General features: G+C 44.3%; 1 protein-coding gene across 5 annotated transcripts in view; it reads left to right on the plus strand.

Annotated features, from left to right (window-relative positions):
* The window catches only part of wu:fb95e10 (mucin-1), a 44,847-nt gene that overhangs the window by 8,427 nt on the left and 25,300 nt on the right, over positions 1-11,120 (plus strand). Inside the window, exon 2 of one of the 5 annotated variants that reach the window (XM_034894534.1) lies at positions 3,084-3,258. The exons of 3 other annotated variants lie outside the window; for them this stretch is intronic. The gene's annotated coding sequence lies outside the window, so the exon portion shown is untranslated. Of the gene's footprint in view, positions 1-3,079; positions 3,259-11,120 lie in introns of those variants that run through there. One more of the 5 variants, XM_034894535.1, reaches the window with a different exon arrangement.

Here is an 11,120-nt window from a genome sequence, read left to right on the forward strand (position 1 = left end):
GACGTAGCAGGACGTAGCAGGACGTAGCAGGATGAAGCAGGACGTAGCCGGATGTAGCAGGACGTAGCCGGACGTAGCAGGATGCAGCAGGACGTAGCCGGACGTAGCAGGACGTAGCCGGACGCAGCAGGATGCAGCAGGACGTAGCCGGATGTAGCTGGACGTAGCAGGACGCAGCAGGACGTAGCAGGACGTAGCCGGATGAAGCAGGACGCAGCAGGACGCAGCAGGACGCAGCAGGATGTAACATGGCATTGCAGAACATGGAGCGAACATGCTACCATAATTTTGGAGCCTCCCTGATCCGGGGGAACATGCAGGGCTTTACCACCCTTGGCTCACAGGCGTTTGTCCTCTTTACATCAACGCTGCTGTACCGGCGCAGGGCTACCGGGCCCGCCCTCACCGTAGCCACATGTGGAATGATTGGCATCTGTGCCACACACTGGTGTTGACAAAAATGAGACTGGCAGGCTCTAAGGGCCGATTTAATTTCTCCGTCATATACATTTCTCCTGGTGACATTCAGATCTGGCCTCGATGCATGACTCAGCTGTCACAGAGAGTTAAGTGCTTAATGAATGTTTATGGTTGTTGTGGATGTGGTGAAAGGAGTTTCTGGTGGTTAGTCGGCAGACGTGGGGGTGTGTTTTGATGCCTGCTGTGCGGTGGTTTCCCTACCTTTTTATCATAAAGCCAAGCTGTTTTGAGCACCACCTAACCCGGATGATATTTCTCAAATCTAAGGGTTGTAGATATTCCCCAGTGGACTAGTTTTGCAAGGTTTTATTTTTATTCCATTTTATTTTTTAACTTTATTGCCCGAATTGAACATTACAGGCAATTTTAGCAACACAATGCAGTACACTTAAACTTTGTTTTTCTCCTTTTCTAATCAACAAAAATGAAAAAATAAATAAAAGGGTCATCCTGTGTTGAGCTTCGTTCAACAACCATATTGACTACATAGATGCAGGATAAATACACCATTACACATCAGTATGTTTAAATTATTCTAAATCAAGGCCTAGAATGACAGGAGTCCATCTTTTCACAAACACAGGTACCTTCAGCTGAAAAATAGCAGTCATATTTTGCATTGTGTTGACCTGTTTAATTTTTTGTTTCCACTGGGCTGCTATGGGGGGGGGGGCAGGCCTCATCCAATTAATAGTAATCATTTTTCTTGCGCTCATTAACAAGATATGTAGCATTTAGTCCTTAGAGAGCACGTCTTCAGGTATTATCGCCAATAAGAAAAACAAAAGGGTCCAAGGGGAAGTCCATCTTGAAGATTTTGTCCACTTCCTCTTTAATGTCTTTCCAGTATGTCTGTGTCACTGGACAGTCCCAGACTATGTGGCTATGGTCTCCCACCCTACCACAGTTTCTCCAGCAAGTGTTGGGGGTGTTGTTTTTAAACATGGAAACCTTCAGAGGGGTCAAGGTTTGATTTTTATGTTAATTTATTTATAATCTGCTCCAGCTTTTACAACATTTAAGAAACCAATATGGCAATAATAATGGACAAAAATGATGTGAAATTGCGTTTTCTTCAATTTAAAAAAAGGAACATTTTCTTGAGGAAGGGCCCCTAAACCTCTGCATGCACCACAGGTCCCTAGGTCTGTCTTCTGGTTCTGGTTTGACTTTGAAAGCTAGTGTGTAAGTTGGTGCTGATCTGGTCAACCATCCTTCCTGTGAGGGATCAGATTCCACCGGGAACGTGCCTTGTTCCACTTCAAACAGGAGGACATAATCCTCTTATGGACACGCTCGTTCCACTTGTACTTTGCGCGAGTGTGTCCGTGTCCCCGGGCAGAATCTCGAGAGAACGCCAAAGCCTCTCGGGTGTGTTTTCTGCCACCCTGTCCAGATGTCTCGGCCCGGTCTGTCCTCTTCCTCCATCTCTATATCTGCTCTTTCTGGTGTCATTGATCCAAGCCACCAGCTGGTCCGGGGCTGGCCTGATCTCATTTACCCCCAAAGTGGAGCTTGTTTGTGGACAGACGGCGCATGATGGAGATGATCCAGGAGCTCTTCAAGTTACAAATTAGCCTTATTTTCTCTGTCGGGTGCCCTGTCTTGCTGGTTAATGCTCGCCCACTCTCTCTGCCCCCCCTGCCTCCCCCTGCCTTTATCCCCTTTATTGTCCCTCCTATCTCTCTTATCTCCCAGGGGAGAGAGCTAACAGCATTAGAGGAACCTGTCGTACTAATGCACTTCCCCTCTCTGGAAGTCTCTGTTCCTTCTCATCTGTGGAGCTGCTAGCCTGGCTCCCCACTTTCTCCTCTGCAATCAATATCCACCCAGTTGAGCCCTGCGCCGCCCTGCTGGCGTCCCTGCAGGCGGTGGAGCGCAGCCAGGCTGTAGCAGGGCCCTCGCCGTTGTTTGTAGTCTGTTTCGGGGCCGATGGACCCCTCTCGCCCTGCCTCCCACATGCTATTGTCTCGTTTCTGGGACATACTGAGGCCTCTGCTACTGCTGCGTGTCCCCTTGTTCTTTCTTGTCTTTCTTGGGCTTCCTCTCTCTGTCTCTCTTTCTCCCTATAGCTGTGTAATGTGTACTGTTTTAGGACAAGGCTGACTGTACAAGATTAGCATCTCCCTTTGTCCAGGGTTAACAAGCTCTGTCATGTGTTAATCGGCCTGTCACCAGGGGGCCGATGTTCTCCGCGCCGGGATGCACCATGGGAAGGACAGCGTTTTGAGTGTTTGTGTGTGTGTTTTGTGTGCATCAGCTTGTTTGGTGTTTGTAGGAAGGAAGGGGGGGGGGGGTGTGTGTGAACACAATGCAAGCCCTAAACTGTGACTGCATTGGCATTGCTGCCAATCTTTGCGGCAGTCATACTCGCCCTTTTGCTGATTTGTTGTCTTGTTACAGTGAGAGAATGTAAATAACAAAGAGGTGTATTTTGTTATAGTCCTGTAATCCTGTCCTGTTAGTTTTCACTTCTTAAGTGTGACGCTGTAAAGAGTCCTCAGGATTAGTGCCAGCCTTTCTGGTCACATGTTTCTGTGATCCAGGTGCCTGTCGCACAATCTGTCGCTCTTATGTGCCAGCAGCAAAGTAAGAGTAAGAAGAGTTTTTTTCCTCCCAGCGGGTTCTTTGTTCTGCCTCAGTTTGTCTTATCGAGCATCCCAGCAGCTCATTGACCCACGGGAAGTCAATTGACGGGAATGACTGGTATATACATCTTTTTTAAGGAGTTCACTTCAGATTCAGGTGTGTTTGTTGTGGCCCCGCTGTGTGCAAGAGGTAGGTCTGGATAACTAACGGCATCAACGGCCACATTTCTCTTCCCAGATTTATGTATTTGTCTTCACACCGAAGTAAGTTTCCATCCACCTGATCGGAAATGTCAGAAAAATGCTGTCCGCCAACCGTGGTGCAGATGAGAGAAGATCTGAGTTGATGAAATATTGATCTGCGTTACCTTTTAATTATCTGCACACGCTGACAGCAATCAAAGAGCAGCAGCGAGGACTTTAGTGCCTCTAAGGCTACATGCAGGTGCCCTATAATATTGGTGAAGGTCGACGGGGCTGTGTAAAGCCTGAAGGGAAGACATCAACTCCTCTTTTCTTTCAGTTAATATTCTCCTAACGAGATGTTAGAATACAACACTGTAGTAAATCCCAGGGCTTTTTATACTCTAGTGAAAATACATGTACAACTTGGGTTTGTAAATATCATAAATCACTCTCCATCTTGATGTAAAAAAGGACACTTGGTTGCATAATTTGCCCAATGTTTCTACATTTGCTTACAGCTTTGTTCAACATTTCGATGGAAACCTACTTTGTTGTGTCTCTTGGTTGCTCCCTCCCTCTGTCATCCTCTCTCCCCTGCTCCCTCATCCCTCCCACAGTCTCCGGGGAACGCCCTGCAGAGCCGCAGGCTTTGTTTGGAGTTTATTTGTGTGCAGGACAGAGGCGGGATCCTGACCTCAGGTCGGTAGTGTTTGGGGAATGTGTGAGCTGTGATTAGCATCGAGGCAGCACCGGTAAGCCCCAGCTGGATTCATCTGGGTGTCATGTACCCTCAGCACCCCTCATCCGACTCCCGCACGACACAAAACTAACTCGCAGCATTTCTATGAGAGAGATTTTGCAGTAAACCTGGACTGCTGTTACGTAACTTCTCAACAAAGAGTCCTTAAGGAGAAAGCTTACTTTACAGACAATATGTTTATTTTGACAGAGCACAGTCTTAATACAAATGGCTTCATCGGCTGTGGAGATAACTCTTGATTTCTTGTGCTCTACCTGTTCAGACCGTGCGTGTCTGTGACTGATGGTGGCTGCTGCAGCTGTTAGTCTTCGCTGGTGTTCTGCCAAGATTTGGCTGAGAGTAAATGAAACATTCATCAGTGTGGCGTCTTAGCTGCATACCTTTACTTTTGATCCAGTTCTCTAAGGCGTAAAGATGTGTCTCTCTCTCTCTCTCTCTCTCTCTCTCTGTCTGCCAGCCCCTGTAGCACTCATCTTCCTCCACACCTTTAGGAGTAATGTTATGCTGCTCTTACTCCCACCTTTTTAGTTGCTGATTCTGTAACAGTGTTGTATTTCTTACACATCATATCAGTGGGTGCTAACCCATCATCTTGCAATGTTAAATCTTTCTTTTTGGCATTGAAGAAACTGGATTTTTCTAGTTCCTTATCTTCTCTCTGGCAGTTTACTGAATATGTTTGAGTTGTGGACAAAACGAGAACTTTTAAAGTGCAGATATAATGCCCATGTCCAGGTTCATAATTACAAGGCTTAATTTTCTAAAAACACCATATTTTTGTTCTTCTGCACATTGCTGCAGATCCTGTTTTCACACTGTGTGTTAAGGGCTCTGTTTTATCTCCAGAGTGAGACCTCTCTCTAGTTTTATCTCCAGAGTGAGACCTCTCTCTAGTTTTATCTCCAGAGTGAGACATCTCCCTTCTATCCTATCTTTGTTGGGAGCTTCACATGCTCAGTAGCTCGGTAAGATCCCATCAGCTGATAACTCTTTCTCCAGCTTTGGTTAGTCCAAGGCTGGATCAGCTGGGAGACTTCTTCTAGACCAGGGACACTTGTGGAATACCTGCAGAACAAGGACAGGAAGTAGAACAGGGACAGGAAGTAGTTCTTTTGGAGATTATGTACAGCTAGTTGCTGTTGTAGCAGTGTTTTGCCATTGAGAACGAGCTAGCATGCTACGGTTAGCCAGCTCGTCTCTAGTGACGTAGAAAGCCGTGCAGATGTTGACCAGCTCACCTGGAGACAGAGGACACTCAGAAGCCAGATCTCTCTCAGAACACCATGGATGTTTTCATAATGTGGGCACTGTAAAAAACATTTTCTGACACTTTAGAGACCAAACAAAAACAACAACTAATCCATCGAATAATCTAACTAATAATCAAGAAAATAATTGAGGGATAAATCCACAATGAAATAGCCCTAATCTTTAGTTGCCAACTGTTCTGCTTTTTTTTTAAATTTAAAACATACTATTTCTGCTCAGACTAAATTGTACAATTTTTTATCAAGAAAAAAAATGCACTTCTTTAAAAAAAAAAATAGAAACCATGGGTAAATGGGGCGGTGACTTGAGTGATACTACTGTTGTTGTTTGAAGTAGGTTGAATGGAGAGTCCCGGGCTAATGCCAGCATGTGGCATCTTGAGCGCACACACACACACACACACACACACACACACACATTAATTTCTTTTTGTCTTGGTCACAAGTGAAACTGCGTCAGATCTGAGGCCGCTTGCATCAGCCCCCCCGCCCATGTGCAGCGGTGCCGTGATAGAGAGAGCAGTAAATTATTGAAGCAGCGCTAAATCTTGCAGAGTTGTGCTTCTGAAAGTTTGGAGCCGTCTACACGATAACAAGAAAGGAAGAACTAAAAGATCAGACTGATGTCCGATATATAGATAAGTTAAAACAAACGTAATGATGCTCTTGATAATTGTTCTCCAATCAAGGATTATAAATGTATTACATTGTCATCATGAAAGGACTTTTTGTGTGAAAAGCACAACAATAATCACATTTTACTCTTTTTATGGTTTGATTGATTTAAATAAATTGGATCATATCAGTCAGCAAAGGAAACAACGTTTAAACAATCACAGGTGGCCGCACTTTGTTTTTTGTTGATAGAGCACTATGTGAGTTTTAAGTTAAATGGAGAAAAATGTGGATCAGTGTTTTTGCAAAAAAGCCCAAGACGACGTCCTCAAATGTCTCGTTTTGTCCACAACTCAAAGATATTCAGCTTACTGTCCCAGAGGAGAGAAGAAACTGGAAAATATTCACATTTAACAACCTGACATCAGAAGTTTTTTTTCCTGTGTATATATAAAAATGATTGGCAAATAGTTGGCAGTTAATTTAGGAGTTGACCCCTAAACAATGAATCGATTAATTGTTGCAGCTCTAATCATAAGATGTGCTTGGTAAGGGCCACGTCCGCATATACCAAAACGGTTACCGAAAGATTATATATCTTTTGCATTTTTGGCCTTTTATTTTGATAGGAAAGCACACAGGAGATGCAGAAAAGGGCCGCAGGTTGGAGTCGGCGCTGTTTCTGCTACAGAAATTCACCAACAAACAGAAGAACAGGCGGAGCTTAAAGCTTGCACGCTGTATACAGAACATTCTGCCCTAATAAGCTCAATATCTTCTCCAACAGGAACACAAGCACGTAGTGCGGCGCTGCTGTTGTTGTTGTTGTGGTTGTTATGAGACGACGTCGCGGGATAATAGGTCAAAGGCTAGTGGTCGAGGGTTGTGGCAATGACATCATCGGTACGCAAAAAAAGACACAAGGGCAGCGTTAGCAAATCTTTTCACCCTGGGACCAGGTTACAAAGAAGTGTGTTCTACAGGATTCGTTCGGACAAGGGTGACGCCACTGTCATTGGTTCAAATACACAGGAGGCGGGTCTTGTTGGCTATTTAAAATCCACGTGGCCACCAAATAGTACCGTAGTTTGCTGAAAATCACGTCAATCAACCAGACAGGCATGTGCGTTTTTTATGAATCTTTGAGAGACGAGCGAGAAAATGGCTCCGACAGAGGAAGAGTTAGACAGCGAGGGCAGGGACGTTGAGGTGGGAGATAGTGAGGAGTTTGGGAGGGAGGATGTGGTAGATGATGATGACGATGATGATGATGATGATGAAGGGCTGGATGATCCTTTGCGCAACGCAGTTACCGGCGGGAGATGTAATGTGTCGGCCCGAAGCATCCGGCACAAACGGGTTAAAACAATGCCTGAAAAACCAAAACCCTCGCCGCCGCAGTCCTCTCCCTTCGCCACTGACGTCTCGGCTCGGACGCTCTGTCTTCCTACGGAGACGTTACTTACGTCTTGAGGGATTCTCTCAAGCTTGTACGGGTCCGCTGCAGCACCGGTGGAGCGCTACATCGGCCACAAAAGCTCACTTTCCTTTTTGCATGATTTCTACCGTCTCCGCCGCCCCGCCCCCGCTGCCTCCTTCCCCCACAATCCCTCTCTTTCCCTGCTATTTAGAGTAGGCCCCGAGGATAGAAAAAGGCCCACACAATGCACACGTTAGTGTGTACACCCTTGTGTGAAAGCACAGTCGACCTTTCTACCACGGCGATTCCTGCATGGCTTGGGACGGTTGGTTGGCTGAAGGTGAGCGAACGAGCGGGAGCACTTTGATTTTGGGCTTTGTGTCGAGAAGGGAAAGAGTCTCTTGTTTTACCACAGACAGTGGATGTGATCGGACGTGAACCGAGAGCAAATTCATCACAATTACTTATTCAATATCAATATTGAAATCCCGATTATTCCACACGATTACTCAAACCAATAGGGAAAAATACCTTGAACTGTGAAATTTCCCGTTTTTATACTTTTCCAATTTGAACTTTTTGAATTACCCCTAAATTAAATAATATCCAAAATATGTTCAAGTGTTGGCTGAGTGAGTTTAGTGAGTAAAGTGTGCGCGTCGTTAAGAACACAGGACAAAATAAGAGTAATTTGATGTGCAACAAACAAGCCTTTTTTTCTTGTTTTGATTACATTGTTTTTGAGACCAAAATCAAAAATGGGATCAACATTTGATTAATTGCATAGCCCTGACTTCACGTTTAGCTCAATAACCCGAGCTGCGGCTTCTTAATTTTAATGTGCATAATGAAACTGTTTGTTTTATTGTTTTTAAAATTCAGAAATGTGGTATTTTCTTGTTAGCAGTTCTTTAAATGGAAGCTCCTGCTGTATTATAAACAGGCATGTTTAGACCTACACACACACACACACACACACACACACACACACACTGGTAGATTGTACTTTGTGCAAAAATGGGGTCAAAGTAGCAGTTTTCTGTTTTAAATATGCTGATGACCTGATTATTCAAGTACGGCATTTTAATGTCTAGACGGTAAGAAAAGCTTAGATTCCTCAGCGCAGCTGGATGCCTTCCAGTTATTGACAGTGAAGGCTCGAACACTGTTGTGTGTGTCAGGGATACACACACACAAACACACTTTGCGTGTGTCCCAGTGTGGGTATTAGGAAGGGATGAGGCCTCGGAGGATGATCTCACCTTGCAGAGCTGGCTTGCCCATCATTAGCTAACTGCCTGAGGCCTATTAAGTATAATTAACATAACAACAACAACTGACAAAACAGCATTGCCCTTAAAGCAATGCAACACAAAAGCCTTTTAATAAACATGATATAAAAACACAAAAGGGCACCATGTGTGAGATAACATTAAAATGTCAAGTAATGGAATATGAGAAACAACAGCATTAAACCCAGTACAAATGTGTGTGTGTGTGTGTGTGTGTGTGTGACTTTGTGTGTGAGAGAGACTGTGTGTCTGTGTGTGTGTGTGTGTTAGAGTGACTGTGTGTGATTGTGAGACTTTGTGTGATTGTGAGACTGTGTGTGTGTGTGTTAGAGTGACTGTGTGTGAGAGAGAGATTGTGTGTGATTGTGAGACTGTGTGTGATTGTGAGACTGTGTGTGTGTGTGTGTGAGAGAGAGAGAGAGACTGTGTGTGTGTGTGTTAGAGTGACTGTGTGTGAGAGAGAGACTGTGTGTGATTGTGAGGCTGTGTGTGTGTGTGTGTGAGAGAGAGACTGTGTGTGTGTGTGTGTGTTAGAGTGACTGTGTGTGAGAGAGAGACTGTGTGTGATTGTGAGACTGTGTGTGTGTGTGTGTGTGAGAGAGAGAGAGTGTGTGTGTGTGTGTGTGTGTTAGAGTGACTGTGTGTGAGAGAGTGACTGTGTGTGTGTGTGTGTGTGTGTGTTAGAGTGACTGTGTGTGAGAGAGTGACTGTGTGTGTGTGTGTGTCCATTGTTCTCAGTTACTGTGTAGCTCATCATTCAGGCTTGCAGGGAATTTGGAGTGGGACTCTGCTTGGAAGCTGCAACCACACGACTCGGACACACTTGTGAAGGCCAACAAACACATTTTTGCAAAGTCAACTACATTCAAAAATGTAGAGAAACAGATCTGGCAGACCTAGGAGACACCGGCGCCAGACTCCCACTCCACGTCCACGCTACTCTGTTCTATCTCCAGCTATTGTTTTTAAACGTGAGGACTGCAGCTTGTTGAAGTAGATCTTCTCCTACAGATCCTTTTTAGTGTGTTTTGGTCGCTCGGGCCACAGTAGGACAGCTGACCGGCCGATTGGTCTGATGTTGCTTGACCAGCAATTCTCTTCAGATTAGGCAATTTAAAGCTCTAAACATTTCACGCCGTGCACACACTGTGCCCGGGTGTTTTGAAATGGACCTAATGTAGCTGACAAAGCCATCTGTTTGGAGTCAGTGTGCACTAACTGACAAGCCCCTGTGTCTCTCATGGGTTGCAAATGCCAGCTTGTGTGTCCTTTCAGCCTTTCAGACTTGGCAGGACCAAAAATGGTTATAGGAGATTTCCGGGAGCCAATCTGGGTTTTCCCCTTGATTCCTGGAAGAAAAGCTAAGCTTTAAGAGATTTGGAAATAGGGCTGGGGGATAGGGAGAAAATCAGATATCACGATATTCTTAACCAAATATCTTAATATCGTTATTGCGGTGATATTCTAGGGTTGACAATTGGTGCTTTACCGAAATATCTTCACACTTAGATTTTAGATAAATAATCGTCAGTAATGTGGACATCAGGTCAAAGTGAGGAAAAAGCAAATAGAAGAACAGCTAGAACAGTCTGGTAAGTTCAGAAAAGTACATCACTTTACAGTAATGCAGCCTTAAAAACCAGGAAAAAACACTAATGTCATATAACGATATTACAATATCTAAAATCTAAGATATCTAGTCTCATATCACAATATTGAAATTGTAGACTACAGTTCAAACGGCATGAACCCCCCCACCCACTTTCTGCTGCACAGCAAATGAAAGGAAAGCATTTCTCTTTCTTTTAATCAACAAATTGCATGTTGAATTTAATACGAAAGACAGCATAAGAAAGGATGACAGTCACATTTTAAAGTGCAGTTTTCTCCTGATTTCTTTTAGCTAACATTAAAAATCTGTCTATTGCGATATGTTGCAACCTTTCGCGATGTGTTAATTGCACAAGTTGATATTGCCATGATGATAAAAGATATATTGTGCAGCCCTAGATTAATTTAACCCCAGTGTAGCATTGTCTTATGTAACATATGGTAATGCTATCCCATTGTAACGTCCCTTGAGTGAGTTAAGTCCACCATAGGCAGCTGTAGTTGAGGTGCCGATGACCCATCAAAACATTACTGCTGCTTAATCGTTATTGGATGAAACTAGAGTTGTCCCACAAAGCGCTACGGTGCAGATGTGTGTAATTATATGAATGTGAAGCAGGCGTTGGGGAAAAAAAATGTGGATTTGTCTGCAAAATCCATTAATAAGTGGATTAAAACAATTACCGAGGGACTCGCAAATGTAACTTTTGTGATGATCTGTTGACATGGTTCAGCTGTACAGTGATCAGTAACGTTACCAGTTAGGTAGTCTTGCGTTGGCAGATCTTCGGAGGAGGGTCTGGCTAGTCCACACTGCATTCAGAGATGTGAGATAAACCTGCTCTGGTTTATTGGAATTTCTTTAAACCAATTATAATCGTCTTGAAGCGTCTTGTAGAT

This window comes from Etheostoma cragini, chromosome 15 (genome assembly GCF_013103735.1).
Source record: "Etheostoma cragini isolate CJK2018 chromosome 15, CSU_Ecrag_1.0, whole genome shotgun sequence".
Lineage (NCBI taxonomy): Eukaryota > Metazoa > Chordata > Actinopteri > Perciformes > Percidae > Etheostoma > Etheostoma cragini.